The following is a 17,248-nucleotide window of genomic DNA, read 5'->3' on the forward strand; positions in this document are numbered from 1 at the left end:
GCTGGGACACAGCACCAAGGCTCCTACACTTGGTAGCAGTCATGGGAACCCAGAACAAGCCCCCTCACAGGTGCTCTCTGCCCCTGTTTGCACCACAGCGGCCAGAGCTGGGTCCCAGGACGCGGGACCCAGGATGCAGCAGATCTGTGGCCGCTTTTGCAAGGGTTACATGAGCCTCTGAGCCAGGCCAAAGCTTAGAGAGCCAGGAGCTTCATCCAGGTCTCCATGTGGGTAGCAGGAACCTAACAATTCAATGCATATTTTTTAAAAGATTTATTTGTTTATTTGAAACTCAGAACTACATATAAAGGGAGAGACAGAAAGAAAGAGAGATCTTCCGTCCACTGGTTTACTCCCCAGATGGCTGCAATAGCCAGGACTAGGCAGGCCGAAACCAGGAGCCAGGAGCCTCATCTGGGTCTCCCATGTGGGTGCAAGGTCATCCCCCGCTACTGCTCCCAGGCCATCAGCAGGGAGCCAGATTGGAAGTGAAGCAGCCAGAACATGAACTGGTCCCTACATGGGATGCTAGCATTGCAGACGGCTGCTTTACCTGCTATGCCACAACAATGCATATTTATTTTAATGCACAAAAACATAATCAACAAGAGACAGGAGTGAGTTGATGCATAGGGGGTGAGTGAGACAGAGGGAGGGTAGATGTAGACTAACACTCAAAGGAACTACAAAATATTAGATGCTCAAGCTAGGAGAACATACTGGGATTTTTTTTTTTAAGACAAAGCGTTCGAAAGACACAAGGCTCTTAAAAAAAATCTGGGCCCAGTGCTATGGCGCAGTGGGTAAAGTCGCCACCTGCAGTGCCAGCATCTCTTATGGGCACCAGTTTGAGTCCCAGCTGCTCCACTTCTGATCCAGCTGTCTGCTAATGACCTGGCCATGAGAAGATGGCCCAAGTCCTTGGGCCCCTGCACCCACATGGGAGATCCGGAAGAAGCTTCTGGCTTCCTGGCTTCACCCTGGCCCAGCCCTGTTATGGCTATCAGGGGAATAAACAAGTGGATAGATGCGCTCCCTCTCTCTCTCTCTCTCTCTCTCTCTGTGTGTGTGTGTGTGTGTGTGTGTGTGTCCCCCTCTGTCTCTGTAACTCAAATTTTCAAATAAATAAACACAATATTAAAAGAAAAGGAAGGAAGATCATTCAGGAGCATGAAATTTGGAGAGAAAAGGCTTATGGGATGGTGAGAGAAACTGAATGGAATTAAAAGCCTAAATTCAGCCGGCGCCGCAGCTCACTTGGCTAACCCTCTGCCTGCAGCGCAGGCACCCCGGGTTCTAGTCCCGGTTGGGGTCCCAGATTCTGTCCCAGTTCCTCCTCTTCCAGTCCAGCTCTCTGCTGTGGCCGGGGAAGGCAGTGGAGGATGGCCCAAGTGCTTGGGCCCTGCACCCGCATGGGAGACCAGGAGGAAGCTTCTGGCTCCTGGCTTCAGATCAGCGCAGTACACCAGTCATAGCGGCCATTTGGCAGGGGAACCAACAGAAAGAAGACCTTCCTCTCTGTCTCTCTCTCTCTCTCACTGTCTAACTCTGCCTGTAAAAAAAAAAAAAAAAAAAAAAAAAGCCCAAATCCTCCAACTTCACTCCTTCTCTCATCACAATGTAATTAACTTCCTCACTTTTTCACTCCAACAAACACAAGGGTATTCAAAAGGTTGTGGAAAATGGAATCAAAAGATAAATTTAGTTTAGTACAAAATACTTTGAAATCCATGCGTAGATTTTTTTTCATAATACGCATTTTTTCGTGCACTCTTTGAAGACCCCTTGTGTGTGTGGATTTTCATTTTTTTCCACCAATATAAATTTGTTTTGCAATCATTTTCACAAACTTTGGAAGCAGCCTCATTCTAAGCAGCTAAGCCATAACAAGCTCTGGAGGACTCACTGGTGACCCTGCCTATCAGAGGGTGTGAGTGATGGCCCCAGGGGCCTCCCACAGGCACCCAGGCCCCACCCACCGCTCCCCGCACATCAGAGGTCTTCAGGCAGGGGGTAGAGAGAGGCTCAGTCCAGAGCTGGTTTTCTGGAGTGGCAGGTGGAAGGCCCCTGGCCAGGACCAAGCCAAGACCCTAGAACTCCTTCTGGGTCTCCCACGCAGGTGGCAGGGACCCAAGCACACAGACCGTCTTCCACTGCTTCCCCAGGCACGTCAGCAGGGAGCTGATGGGAAGTGGAGCAGCGGGGACTCCTAGGGCTCTCTCATGTGGGATGCCGGGCCTTGCAGGGAAAGTACAAGGGAAGCACATAGCCTTCCCCAGCCTGCACTGGGCCCCGCCCACCCATCAGCATCCCAGGGTCTGCTGGGGGGGGGGGGAGGCACTTGGGGGAGGCCTCACCTGTCCTCCCCTCCCCCCCCTCACCTGCCTCACTGAGGAAGCTCCGTGGCAGCTGTCTGCCTGCACTCACCTCTGCAGAAAGCACAGAGCCAGATTCCCGGGAGCAGCCCCTCAGGGCACCCCACCCCCACGCGGGGGACAGCAGAGAGCTGGAGCCCCTCCCCACCCTACCCCCAGCCCCTGCAGCCCTGCAGCCGGGGGAGGCCTCATTCACTTTCTAAATAGCTGCAGCCAAGGCTTAGCAAATATTATTTATGGCTTTGTGATAAATAAGCCTTTTACAGAAGTGAGTCCGGGCGTTCTGGGGAATCTCAAGGATAACTTTCAGCAGGCTTCAAGGGTCGGGCGGCCCGGAGGATTTGCTGTGCGCTGTCATCTGTTTTGAATTATGGGTCCTATCCAGCTTCGGCCACCTCCCTCAAGGGGGGGCTGTGGGGTTTCGCTCACTGCCTGGATTTTACTTCCATAGTGGGCAACCGGCTCACAGTGGAGAGGAAAAAGCGTAATGGTAATGAAATCTCAGCCCCAACAGAGGTCTAGGGGAGAAGGCTGTACCTGCCCAGCCACCCTGCCCACCCTCCCACGGCCAGGCAAGGCGAGAGTCCTCGCCACCATGTACAAGGCACCGTGCTGAACCTGTGACCCCCAGCCAGTTTGCAAAGGGTCTTGGTGAATGTCTGAACCAGGCCAGACCCTGCTACAAATGTGGCCTTGGGGGTCAGGGACCATCTCCCACTCACCCCACGTCCTCAGCATCTAACACTCTGCCGTATGCAGTAGGCACTCAACAGAGATTTATTACATTGGATTGAAGCAAATCGAATCAGACTCTGATTCTGCTCCATTCGGGCTGTGACTTCCTTCCACAGAAACTCTGTAAGAATTTCTTCTCTTGGGGCCTGGACTGTGGTGATTAAGCCCTCACCTGTGTCGCCGGCATCCCATATGGGTGCTGGTTCGAGTCCTGGATGCTCCACTTCCCATCCAGCTCCCTGCTAATGTGCCTGGGAAAGCAGTAGAAGATGGCCCAAGTGCTTGGGCCCCTGCACCCACGTGGGAGACCTGAATGGACCTCTTGGCTCCTGGCTTCAGACTGGCCCAGCACTGACCGTTGTTGCCCTCTGGGGAGCGAACCAGCAAATGGGCGTTGGAAGAAGTCCTCCCCGCCTCCCCAGCTCTGCCCTTCAAATAAATAAACACATCTTTCAAAAGTGTTTGTTCTCGATCATTCGCTTTTGTTGGTGGTGGTTCCTTTTGGTTTGGCTTGTTTTCTGAGGAGTTTGACTATCTTGGTTGATGTGTTTGATGATGATTTACCCTGGAGCAGCTGTGTTTGGGGCAGACCCTTCACTTCGATGTTTCTAGATGTTTCTAGGCATTTTTCCCTGGATGATCTGGCAAAGCTCAATCTCCACGCCTGAGACCTCAAACTATCGGTCCACGAAGCTGGAAGTGGAGCGGGATAAAGGAAGAAAGAAGTCTGTGTCGTCTCCCGCTCTTTTCAAATACACGCATTTACAGCGAGCATTGACGCCAGTGGTTGGGGGCTGGCGCAATTGCATAGCAGGTAAAGCAGCTGCCTGCAGTGCCAGCATCCCTTATGGGTGCCGGTTCGAATCCCAGCTGCTCCACTTCCTATCCAGCTCTCTGCTGTGGCCCGAGAAAGCAGTAGAAGATGGCCCAAGTCCTTGGGAGGCTCCGGGTTCCTGGCTTCGTATCAGCGCATCTCGGGCCGTTGTGGCCATCTGGGGACTGAACCAGCAGATGGAAGACCTCTACCTCTCTCTCTCTCTCTGCCTCGCCGTCTCTCTGTGTGTAATTTTGACTTTCAAATAAATAAATAAATCTTTATATAAAAACAAAAGACACCAGGGGGTAAGATCCCCGTAAGATGCCGCAGACCACATCAGAACAGCCGGTTCCATTCCCTGCTCCAGCTCCACCTGGATTAGCTCCTGGAGGCAACAAGGATGGCTCAAGTGACTGGGCCCTGCCATCCATGTAGGAGACCTGAACGCAGTTCCTGGCTCCGGGCTTCAGGCCCCAGTTCCAGCTCTCACCCCGGGGCTCTTGCAGGCCTGTGGAAAGGGAGCCACTGGATAGGAGCACTCTCTCTTTCTGTCAACCATTGCTCTCTTTCTCTCTCCCCCTGCCTCCCTCCCTCTTTTTTTTTTTTTTTTTAAGATTTACTTATTTATTTGAAAGTCAGAATTACAGAGAAGCAGAGGCAGAGAGAGAGAGAGAGAGGTCTTCCATCTGCTGGTTTACTCCCCAAATGGCCACAACAACTAGAGCTGGGCCGATCCAAAACCAGGAGCTTCTTCCGGGTCTCCTACATGGGTGCAGGGGCCCAAGCACTTGGGCCATCTTGTACTACTATCCCAGGCCACAGCAGAGAGCTGGAGCGGAAGTGAAGCAGCCGGGACTTGAACCAGCGCTCATACGGGATGCCGGAGTTGCAGGCCAGGGCTTTAACCTGCTGCATCACAGCGCCAGCCCCATCCCTCACTCTTAAATAACTAATCTTTAAATAAAAAACGCATATCAGCATGTGACTGTCTTGAAAAACGACTCTTTCCCTAGACTGCTCTGTTCATTTCAAACCCTTCATTGCCACATCCCACCTAGGCACACACGGGCTTTTAAAAAGACTCGATAACCTGAATTGAACGCAGACACCCTGGTCTGTTCACTTCTCTTGCTGTTTGGTTTTAATTCAGAAGGTAGAAAAGTGCCTCACTTTGCAAGATAAATAGGCCCAGGGAAGGAGCACCTTGGCCATCTTCTTAATGGTATTGAAAAGCACCGGTGAACAGCCACAGACAATCTCAGGCAAGGAAGCCACTCTGACTCACCTACCTGTCCAGTCTGTCTCTCCTATGGTTTGCTCAATGGTTTCTGGGTTCTTCTTTCCAGAAAGACGCTCAGTGGTGGGTGGGGTTGTGTGCAGTACCCCTCCTCAGATGCACCAGTAGAGACCAGGGCCAAGGTCCCTGGGCTGGGGGTGGGGAGAGGGTGGTTTGTGTCCCTGCTAGAATCGACTTATAAGGGGCTCCACATGGGAGCCCAGTTGCAAAAGTAAAAGAGGAAGAGCCGAGGTGACCGGTCCCCCAGAGGCCACTGAGTTGCATGGGAGGTTTACGCAATGGGATGCCATGGGACGGAGCAGCCGGGAAAGAGTACAGGAAATATGCAGCCCACTGGGCATTAGAGATTGGAACCCCGAGACGAGGACGGCCCTGCAGGCTGCTGGCTTTCCTTGTTCCCATATCTCGCTCTGTGTTGGGCCAGTTCCATTCAAAGCCCAGTGACAGAGCCACCGGGTCCCCAGCTTGTCTGCCTGGTGACCTTGGGTTTCTGCCAGGGTCTCCAGCTTCGCTCCCAGAGCTCTGCCCATAAAAACCTCCTTAGAGGCTCCTCACCCCACCCCACGCTCCACGAATGCCCGATCCTCTCGTCCCTTCAGACCTGCTGGTGCTCCATCCCCCAAACGAAGAAGGGACAAGGCACTCCTGCCACGAGGAGCGCTGAGGACCTGGTGTGTGAGGAAAAGCACCCTTTTGGTAAACAGAGAGAAGAAATGGAGACTTTTCCCTGGTACTTCAAAGCACTTTTTAATATGTATTTATTTATTTATTTGAAAGGCAAAATTACAAGGAGGAGGAGGAGGAGGAGGAGGAGGAGAGAGAGAGAGAGAGAGAGAGATCCTTCATCCGCTGGCTGCAATGGCTGGAGCTGGGCTTATCCAAAGCCAGGAGCCAGGAGATTCTTCCAGTTCTCCCACATGAGTGACAGGTGCCCAAGTACTTGGGCCGTCTTCTACTGCTTTCCCAGGCACATTAGCAGGGAGCTGGATGGGAAGTGGAGCAGCCAGGACTCGAGCTGGTGCCCACGTGGGATGCTGGCACCACAGGAGATGGCTTTCCCTACTACACCACAGCACTGACCCTAGGCTACCTCTGTTCTCCTCCCCTCAAACTCAGGGTCTCCCTTCTTAATACCCCAAGGGGTTGTAACTTTCTTCGTAAGGCCAATTCTGGACTGATCATAGTGGATTTTGACCCAGAAAAGTGACCAGCATAGAAACAACTGGAGAGCACCAGACACGTGACTGCGTGTGGCTGGTACACCTGTGCCCCACATGGGAGGGCCGGGGGATCCCGGCTACACTCCTGAGTCCAGCCCCCTGCTAACGGAGACCCTTGGGAGACAGCAAATGCTGGCTCAAACACATGGGAAAGCAGCAGAGGATGGCCCAAGGGCCCCTGTACCTACATGGGACACTTGGATGAAGTTCCCAGCTCCTGGCTTAGGCCTGGGCCAGTTCTGGCTGTTGTAGACCTTTGGGGAGTGACCCAACCCCAGTGGTTAGACAATCTCCCTCTCCCTTTGTAATTAAGAAAACATATATTTTTTTAATCACTGGAGAGATTTGTCACTGTTGTTGCTGGCTTCTCTACAGCAGAGACAGCCCCTTAGAGCTTGGCTGTGCCATCCATACTCCACACATTGTCAAGTTTTCAGGTGCTCCCTGGCACATTTTTAACTTTTAGAAAGCAGATTTGTGAAGCTGGAACTGTGGCATAGCAGGTTAAAGCCACGGCCTGCAGTGCCAGCATCCCATGTGGGCGCCAGTTCGAATCCTGGCTGCTCCACTTCCAATCCAGCTCTCTGCTATGGCCTGGGAAAGCGGTAGAAAATGGCCCAAGTCCTTGAGCCCCTGCACCCACATGGGACCTGGAAGAAGCTCCTGGCTCCTGGTTCCTGGCTTTGGCCTGGCCCAGCCCTGGTTATTGCAGCCATCTGGGAAGAAAACCACTGGATGGAACATCTCTCTCTCTCTCTCTCTCTCTCTCTCTCTCTCTCTCTCTCTCTCTCCCCTTCTCTCTGTAACTCTGCCTTTCAAATAAATAAATAAATCTAAATAAATCTAAAAAGGAAAACGGATTTGGAAAGCAAATAGCAAACTGCCTGCTAAGGTTCTTCTCCCGACTGCAGCAGTCAAAGGAAGAGAGTCGCATAATCCGAACCCCATTCTGTCGGAGAGGAAGGTGGCCCTTCCGGAGCGCCAAGGCTCTGCAGAGAGCAAAGCAGGCTTATGGGTGCCTCCTCCCCCATCCCTGCCGGTGCCCCTCCTGCACCAGCACCACGGGTTCACCCTGTGGGGCCCGAAGCAGGGACAGCGACCACTCCTGACTCCTGGAGAGCTGTGCTCCTTCCTGGCCTGCTCGGAGCCACTGTGCCCTGCAGTGGGGCTCAGAGCCGAGGACACACACACACCGAGCACACAGGAACCTCATGCCTCTGTGTGCGTGTGTGCGTGAGATGCCGTCACTCCTATCTTTATGCACATGTTTAATTATCTTCCCCTGGGAGGCTCTGACCCAGTCAGGGGCCACCCTGGTCCCCGTGAGAGCAGGAAAAGGAAGCGATTCTGCCACCCAGGGGAGTGGGGGGAGGTTCTGCCCCCAGGAAGACGCAGGCCCGGCACCTCGCCTGTCACCGCCCTGCTCCTGGGGCAGCCCCCAGTCCCCTCCACCATTGTCCCCAGCCCCCTCCTCAGGGACAGCCCAGCAGAGGGTTGGGGTGGGGGCGTTTGACCTTTTCTCCGGGGGCTGGGGCCTCTGCTCAGCCCTGGAGGTCTCTATATTCTTTTAGCTCTTAATCATCAGATGGGAAAAGGGGGAGGGGCCAGGAGGAGGGCGGGGAGGGAGGGACCGGTCAGAGAAAACCCTCACCCACCAGCAAGAAAGAGCCGGCTCCCCCCGCCCGCCCCCAGCTCCCGTGGCCCGAGCACTGCATTCAGAGCCTTTGAGAAGAGAGGGTCAGGCATGGCTTGTGACCTGAGACCCCCGAGCCCCTGCTCCCCGTAATTATCTAATACCGCACTCTCCCTGCCAGATACAATGAAGCAATTTGTCACTTCAATTATCTGTCAGTCAACACTGAGGCTTTTCAACAGGCTAGCACATGTGTTTCCAGAGCTCCGCGGCCGGCCGTCCCGCCAGCCCCTACCATGCAAAATGAGACCTTTGTCCGGGCTGCCTCTCAGGAAAAGCCTCGCTCCTCTCTCCTCCGGGGCTTCTGCTCTCAATGCCCAAGCACGGAATCCGGAATCCGGAATGCACTCTGCTCTGCCAGGAACCGTAAGTGACGGCCAAAGGATCTGCATGGGGAAGCAGAAACTCATCCTCCCCCGCCTCGTTCTCTGTAATTCTGTGTTTAGAAGCGAGATTACACCCTGCGTTACTAGATGGGGGTGGCGAGAGGGGCTGGGACACGGGGCGGGGTGGGGTGGGCACGTGGGGATGCGGGGTGGGGAGATGTGAGAGAGGGCTCCAGCCTCCCGGTCTGAGCCTCCCTGTCCTGCGCCGGCTCTGCAGTAGGCATGGAGCATGGAGCATCCACCCCGGGAGGAGAAAGGAGGGCAGCCAGCAGGTGCATTAACCCCGGCGACTGCCGCTCTGTAGACACAGAGCTGAGGTTGTCGTCTCGGGGCTGGGGGACCCCGGTCTCCCAGGCCTGCATGGGGATGTCTGTAGCACGCGCTTCTTCCCTGGAGAAGAGAAGGTGGCTCCTCGTGCAGGTGGGAGCCGGGCTGCACTCAGGTCAGTCATGGGGCTCTCTCCACACACTGTCCTATGACAGATAATGGTGGCGAGCCGTTTCAGAATGCACGCATGGGCACGATTCTGTGAACATCGCGCCGTTTCAGCCCAGGCTCGACGCTTTACTCGCTCCCTGGAGAGAGCTTGGGTCCCGCCCCCTCCCAAGTCCAGAATCTGTCACTCTTGGCGTTGGGGCTGTCTCTCCCTCCTTCTAGCCACGACGATGACTCAGCGCCATGGAAGTACATGGGCTGCTTTCTAGGCGTAGGAATCGCGTCCCAGGACATCTGAAGATTCTCCAGGCCGAATCGCACATCTCTCCAGGTGCCTGTCCCGGGATGAAACTCTCCCCCCCTCCTCTGTCTGCCTGCACCTGCTTTGCTTCCAACCTTTCTCCTTTCTCTTCTTCTTTTCTCCTTTTCCTATTTCCTGTTTTTAAGACTGATTGATTGATTTGAAAAACAGAGCAACAGAGGGAGAGAGAGAGAGAGAGAGAGAGAGAGAGAGAGAGAGATATCTTCCATCTGCTAGTTCACTCCCCAAATGGCCACAACGGCCAGACCAAAGCCAGGAGCTGGGTCTCCCATGTCGGTGGCAGGGTCCAAAGCACTTGGGCCATCCTCTGCTGCTTTCCCAGCCACGTTAGCAGGGAGCTGGATCGGGAGCAGAGCAGTGGGCACTCAGATAGGAGATGACTTTCTGCTTCATCTTTTCCCTTCCTGATCCCAAAGCTTTTCAGAGCCATCCTTATCGTGGTGGGTTATGAAACAGGGACGTCGCCAGCTCTTCTAGTCATACAGAAAAGAAAGCTAAGGCAGGGAGACGAGCGTGACACAGCTGGTTAAGCCACCTGTAACACCTGCATCCCATATGGGCGCCAGTTCAAGTCCCAGCGGCTGTGATTTCAATCCGGCTCCCTGCTAATGCAGCAAGGAAAACAGCAGATGAGGGTCCTGCTTGGACCCCTGCCACCTGTGTAGGAGACCAGGGTGGAAGTCCTGGCTCCTGTCTGTGGCCTGGCCCAGTCCTGGCTGCTGTGGCCATTTGGGGAGTGAACCAGCAGATGGAAGATCTCTCTCACTAGCTCGCTCGCTCACTCACTCCCTCTCGCTCCCCCTCTTTCAAATAAATAAGCAAAGTTTTTTTTTTAAAGATTTGTTTTTTATTTACTTGGAAGGTAGAGTTACAGTTAGAGGGGGGAGAGGGGGGTATCTTCCACTTTCTGGTTCACTCCCCAAATGGCAGCAATGGTCAGGGCCGTGCTGGGCCAGGATGAAGCCAGGAGCCAGAGCTTCTTCCAGATCTCCCAAGTGGGTGCAGGGGCCCAAGCACTTAGGCCATCTTTCGCTGCTTTCCCAGGCCTTTAGCAGGGAATTGGATTGGAAGTAGAGCAGTCGGGACTTGAACCAGTGCCTATATGGGATGCCAGCATCATAGGTGGAGGCTTAGCCTACTACACCACAGCACTGGCCCCAAGTAAAGTTTTTTTTGTTTTAAAAGAAATACGGAAAGGAGGGAAGGAGGAAGGGAGGGAGGGAGGGAGGGAGGGAGGGAGGGAGGGAGGGAAGAAGAAGGAAAGAAAAATACATAAGCTAAAACAGAGGGATTTTCTCAAATTCAGTTGTCACCCAGTGAACCAGCCACCAGGCAGGCTCTACCCAACGGTTCCCCTGCCTCTACCTCCCCCAGAACACAGGGGCCCCTCCTGCACCCGACTTGGGCACCCACGGCCGCACCCAGCCCAGCTGTGGTCCTCCTACCCAGCAGCTCCGGGAAGGGAGACCCATCCTGGGACAGAGGTCTGATAAGCGGAGAAAAAAGTCCTTTTTTCTAAACAAGCGACCACCCGGGGTGAGAAGCCACACACTTGCTCCCCATGCAATGCAGTCGGAAAACAACTTGGGTGAGCTTTCGGGGAACAAGCAAGAGCAGTGCAAGCGGATCCGATGCATTACCTCCTAGCACCCCTGTTTCAAGGTGTGGGGGGGTCTTTCCCATGAGCCCCCGCTGCCCTCTCTGGATCCTAATTGATGTGGGGATTTTCTCAAATATCACGCTTACCCTTGGCTTTAGGAAAAGCAGTGGAAGAGGGGAAAAAATTAGCAGACTCTTGGTATCTAAAAATTAGCCGCCGCCGGCCAGGGCCTCACCGTTCCCACAAGCTCCCTGCTCACCTACTCCCTCCCCCAGGGTCCTGTCTCCTGCAGTCTCCCCTGCGCGCTCCCGGTCCCTCCCCCAGAGCAGGGGCAGAAGCGGCCAGGGGCTGAATGCGTGCGCTGTGCGTGTCAGCGGCCCCTGCACGGGTCGGAGTGGCCCAGATCATTGTCTGCAGAGCAGGTTCTTCCCAGCAGGCTTGGGGGCTCCCTGATCCCGCCCTCAGCTCTGCTCTCCCAGCCCAAGCAGAGAGCCGGTGTGGAGAAGTGGTCGTTTCCTACTGCGATGAATTCAAGGGCTTGACGCCGCCAGCTGATCTGTCCGGAAAATCCTTGCAGCCGGGAGGCAAAGGCCAGGCAGCCACATGGCGATACGGTTAAGCTTTGAGCGAGCGCCACACCACGCCGTAGCTCCGGCCATCCTGGTGCGGCAGGACCTGGGCACCTGCCACAACGCCTTACTGCCACACTGGGGTGGGTACTCCAGGCTTCCCGTGCTTCCGGAGACCCTACTCCATTCCAGGTTCTCTGGCTGCAGTCATAAAACGCCCCCGGAATCAGAGGGCGTGCTGTTTCTCGCGAGTGTCCACGGGGTAAATCTTTTCTATACGTTTATCCAGAAGCTCCTGTGTGGAACCATCACAGACAAGTGCACCACACTTGCAGGACGCGGTAGTCAAGGTTTCTCGGGTAAGGAAGAACAACTGCTGAAGAAGCAGCAAGGCACACCTTTAAAAAATATTTACTTATTTATTTATTTATTTGAAAGGCAGAGTTACAGAGAGAGGAGAGGCAGAGAGAGAGAGAGAGAGAGAGATCTTCCATCTGTTGGTTCACTCCCCCAAATGGCCACAATGGCTGGAGCTGCACCAATCAGAAGCCAGGAGCCTGGAGCTTCTTCCAGGTCTCCCATGCACGTTCAGGGGCCCAAGAACCTGGACCATCTTCCACTGCTTTCCCAGGCCATAGCAGAGAGCTGGATCGGAAGTGGAGCAGCCAGGACTTGAACCAGCGCCCATATGGGATGCCGGCACTGCAGGCGGCAGTTTTACCCGCTATGCCACAGCACTGGCCCCAATTCTCATATAGTTTAATACATCAAATAAACTTGATTCATTTACTCTCTCATACAAGGGGAGAGACCAGGCCTTCCACGGAGTCCAACTGGAAAATCCCAAAGTGAATTCAACATCAGACCTAGTTGTAAAAAATTGATTTTGGAAAGCTTGACAAAAATAGCAAAGGTTCCAGACACTTGATGACATACCGCCTCGGCTGCCTACTTAACAAAGCGACAGTAAATGTTTTAAGGGCAAATACAGGTCACCTGCACTTTCGCTATTGAGAAGACCCAGTTTTCTTAAGTAATTAAAGATCTAATAAAAAATGAAACACAAGACGTTATTGTGATAAAACACAAATTCTCCATGTCCCACGGCAGCTACTTAAAAGCTACAGAATATCCTGCATGCTTTAGGCCAATATTCTTCACAATCTTTTGAAATCTCTTTTTTTTTTTTAAGATTTATTTATTTGAAAGGCATGGAGGGTGGCTAGAAAGAGAGAGAGAGAGAGAGAGAGAGAGTCTTCCATCTGCTGGTTCAGTCCCCAGATGGCTGCAGTGGCCGGGGCAGGGCCGGGGCGGGGCCGGGGCGGGGCCAGGGCGGGGCCAGGCTGAAGCCAGGAGCCAGGAGCTCCATCGGGATCGCCCAAGCGCTTTCCTGGGCGCATTAGCAGGGAGCTGGAACAGAAGCCATCAGCAGGGCTCGGGTGCTCCTACATAGAAAGCCAGGGTCACAGGCGACAGCTTAACCCTCTGCACTGCGACACCAGCCCCCCGCCCCCCTCCTTTTTTTTACTGTCATCACTGGCAAGCATCAGACAATTCATCCTGCTGTGCCTTCTGTTTTGAGACTGGCTTATGCTTTTATGAATCTGGCGGAGACAAACACCAGCCTGTCTGACCAGCACACAGGAAAAACCTCTGGCTGCGTTATATGACTATGGAATGCCAACAATTCTGAAGATAATCCTGTTTGTACTTTGCCAATAATTTTTAAAACCAGCTTTTATTTACCGTAGGTTATCCCAGAGCATGTGAACTTTAAAAAAAAAAATGGGAGCAGCTCCTGTTTTTCTGAAACTTGTGTGAATATATAATATATCTGAGTGTTCTTTTTTTCCCCAAGCCAATCTGGATAGTTCAGTTGGTAACACAATTGGAGGTAGAAAAATATTACATAGAAAATAGTCTCCCTTATCCAAGAGAGTACATTCCAGGATCCCTAGCCAATGTTCAAAATCATAGATACTACAAAATCCTGTATATAAAATATATTTTCAGGTGGCCGGCATTGTGGTATAGCAGGTGGGGCCACCACCTGCCATGCCAGCATCCCATGTGGGCGCCAGTTCAAGTCCTGGCTGCTCCTCTTCCAATGCAGCTCTCTGCTGTGGCCTGGGAAAGCAGTAGAAGATGGTCCAAGTCCTTGGGCCCCTGCACCCATGTGGGAGACCCAGAAGAAGCTCCTGGCTCCTGGCTCCTGGCTCCTGGCTTTGGATCCACCCAGCTCCAGCCATTGCGGCCAATTGGGGAGTGAACCAGCTGATGGAAGACCTCTCTCTCTCTCTCTCTCTCTCTCTCTCTCTGACTCTCCTTCTCTCTGTGTGTGGCTCAAATAAATAAATAAATCTTTAAAAATATGTGTATATTTTCACTGTGCATGCAGAACCTATGATAGAATTTAATGTGTAGACACAGTAAGACATTAGCAATCCGATCACTGTGATGACACGCTGAGTGACAGCCTGTACAGCATGGACAACCCACAGCCTGGACAGATAGAATGGGGAGGGTATACCAGACATCACCACATGACTGAAAACGGCATATGGTTTGCAACTCACAAATTCATTTCTTCTGGAATTTTCCATTGAACACTGTTGGACCCTGATTGCTTCAGAAAGCAAATCCAGGGGCCGGTGCTGTGGCTCAGCGGGTTAAAGCCCTGGCCTGAAGCGCCGGCATCCCATATGAGCACCGGTTCTAGTCCCAGCTGCTCCTCTTCCGATCCAGCTCTCTGCTATGGCCTGGGAAAGCAGTAGAAGATGGCCCAAGTCCTTGGGCCCCTGCACCTGCATGGGAGACCCAGAAGAAACTCCTGGCTCCTGGCTTTGGATCGGAGCAGCTCCAGCCGTTGCAGCCATTTGGGGAAGTGAACCGGCAGATGGAAGACCTCTCTCTCTGTCTCTATTTCTCTTTGTAACTCTGTCTTTCAAATAAATAAAACAAATCTAAAAAAAAAAAAAAAAAAACAGGCACTCGCATAGGAGACATGAGTGTTTTAACCATCAGGCCAAAAGGCTCTCCCCAAGGAGACTCTGCTGTTTTCCACTGGACAATCTGAGCTTTCCCCCTAAGCAGGGTATTGCTGCAAGGAGCGAGTTGAGGCGCTGAGGAGGTAGGGCGTCCCTGAAAATCCACAGGTGTCCCCTCTGCACAGCAGGGCTTGGAGAGGCTGTGAGCGGGCCCACTGATCCTGGACGGATCTGCAAAAGCAAGGGCCTCACCGCCCACGCCCCGGAAGTGCTGCTGGGGAGGGAGCTGGGGGAGCGGGGAGGGGGGGCAGCCTGTGCCCAGTCTGTGCTCCCTGGACATTTAGGTCACGCCCGACGTGAACCCTGGTTTTGTGAGTGGAGGCGCTGTAATGATGCAAATGTGAGGTTTGCCTGAATTAATTGGCCTCATCATTCATCAGAGAGAGGCATGTTTTGGTTACCACTTTTTGCAAAAAAAAAAAAAAAAAAAAAAATTCTTGGGGATGAAACATGTTAAAAAAATACTATGACTCAAACTTCTGAAACTGACAGCCTGGTAAGGGGGGTGGGGGGGCTTTGCATTCCTCCAGAGGCTGCCCCCGGCGACAGCAGGGTAAGGAGCAGTGGCCCAGGTCCCTGCGTCTGGCTTAGTACCGGAACCGCCACCCACCTGGCCCGGTGGCCACCAGCTCCGTGCAGACCTGGAGAGCCTGCCTGCTCCATGTACCTCTGAGTGTCCGTGATCACCCAGAGCGTTGGCTTCCTGCCCAGCAAAACACAAACTTACAAATGGCAAACGTCTTGTGTTCTTCATAAGCTTTGTATTGGTGCAAAACGCCCACCCGGGATATTTCTGGCAGACTTCTCGGTTGACACCGGGTGAAATTGTTTTAGGATTGTGTAGCGGTTCCCGTCTCGAAGGTGTGAGAACTTTCAACAGAAAGAATAGCGTGTTGGGTGAGCAAAGCAGAATGTGAGTTGTGTCCATGTGAAGTGAGCTACTTAATTTTTCAACTTTTTTCCATAAGGTTCCCATGTGCTGACATCACTCTTTCTAAAAGGAACAACTTACTATGTGAAATGTTTAAATAAGTATTTTGACTAGAAATGTATTTTCTACTCCACAGATAATAGTCTGGATTATTTTTAAAGACTTATTTTATGTATTTGAAGGGTAGAGAGAGAGAGAGCGCACAACAGAGAGACGGTGCACCTGCAGGTTCACTACCCCAAATGGTTGCAATGGCCAGGGCTGAGTCAGGCTGAAGCCAGGAGCCTGGAACTCCATCCAGGTCTTCCTTGTGGGAGGCAGGCACCCCAAGGACTTGGGCCATCCTCCACTGCTTTTCCAGGCCAGTAGCAGGGAGCTGGATCAGAAGTGGAGCAGCCAAGCCTGGAAATCTCTCTCTTACCAGTATGGACCTGGGGTTTCTATTGTATTCCATAGGCTGTCATCCGAGACCATCTTTGTCTCTTTCAAGGCTCATGTTGTCCTACATTTGGCTAGTGGGAGCTCCTTCCAGTGAGTTAGCCCCTGTGATGTGTCCCTCTTACTTTTTTTTTTTTTTTTTTTTTTTTTTTTGACAGGCAGAGTTAGACAGTGAGAGAGAGAAAGACAGAGAGAAAGATCTTCCTTTCGTTGGTTCACCCCTCAAATGGCCACTACGGCCAGTGCTCTACGCCGATCCAAAGCCAGGAGCCTGGTGCTTCTCCTGGTCTCCCATGCAGGTGCAGGGCCCAAGCACTTGGGCCATCCTCCACTGTACTCCCGGGCCACGGCAGAGAGCTGGCCTGGAAGAGGGGCAACTGGGACGGAATCCGGCGCCTCGACCGGGACTAGAACCCGGTGTGCCGGCGCCGCTAGGCGGAGGATTAGCCTAGTGAGCAGCGGCGCCAGCCACTTCTTTTTTTTTTTTTTTTTTAAAGATTTGTTTATTTATTTATTTATTTGAAAGTCAGAGTTACAGAGAGAGAAGGAGAGACAGAGGCAGAGAGAGAGAAAGAGAGAGAGAGGTCTTCCATCTGCTGGTTCACTGCCCAGTTGGCTGCAATGGCTGGAGCTGTGCTGATCTGAAGCCAGAAGCTTCTTTCAGGCCTCCCTCATGGGTGCAGGGGCCCAAGGACTTGGGCCATCTTCTACTGCTTTCCCAGGCCATAGCAGAGAGCTGCATTGGAAGAGGAGCAGCTGGGACTAGAACTGGCGCCCACATGGGATGCCAGCACTGCAGAGGGTGGCTTTACCCGCTACGCCACAGAGCCAGCCACCGCCCCCCCATGAGAACACCTGTCTTTCTGACTTGATAAGATGTGTTACAGCCTGGATGTGCCCATTTCTCCAAGGCCATGCACACTACGCATCTGTACTCTTCCACAGGATGGTACTTCAGAACGTTTGTGGGGAAAAATGGAGTAAGAAGATAAGTTTATTTTGGTGCCCAAAATATTGACATCCAGGTATACTGGGGAGTGGGGGACTCATAGAAATGCATAGTATGAAAAAAATTAGGCGTGGAGTTCAATGTTTGGCACCCAATTAAACATATCTTTTCATCACATTTTCCAGGAACTTTTTGAAGTACCCTCATAGATTTGGCTGAAAACACACAGACACACACACACACACACACACACACACACACACACTTTAGTTCATGATGCTACTTCCAATTACAATAAAACTTCCCAGGTTTCTGCTAGTTGCTCCCTTTCCTTGCTCCTTGATCTCCTCTCCTATCTGTTTTTTCTCCTTTATCTTCTTTATGCATCTTTTTTCTCCCTCTACTTCTCCTACCAGTTGATAGGAAACAGCCTG

The sequence above is a fragment of the Oryctolagus cuniculus genome, chromosome 2, assembly GCF_051225735.1.
Source record: "Oryctolagus cuniculus isolate XC-2025 breed Fujian yellow rabbit chromosome 2, ASM5122573v1, whole genome shotgun sequence".
In the NCBI taxonomy this organism is placed as follows: domain Eukaryota; kingdom Metazoa; phylum Chordata; class Mammalia; order Lagomorpha; family Leporidae; genus Oryctolagus; species Oryctolagus cuniculus.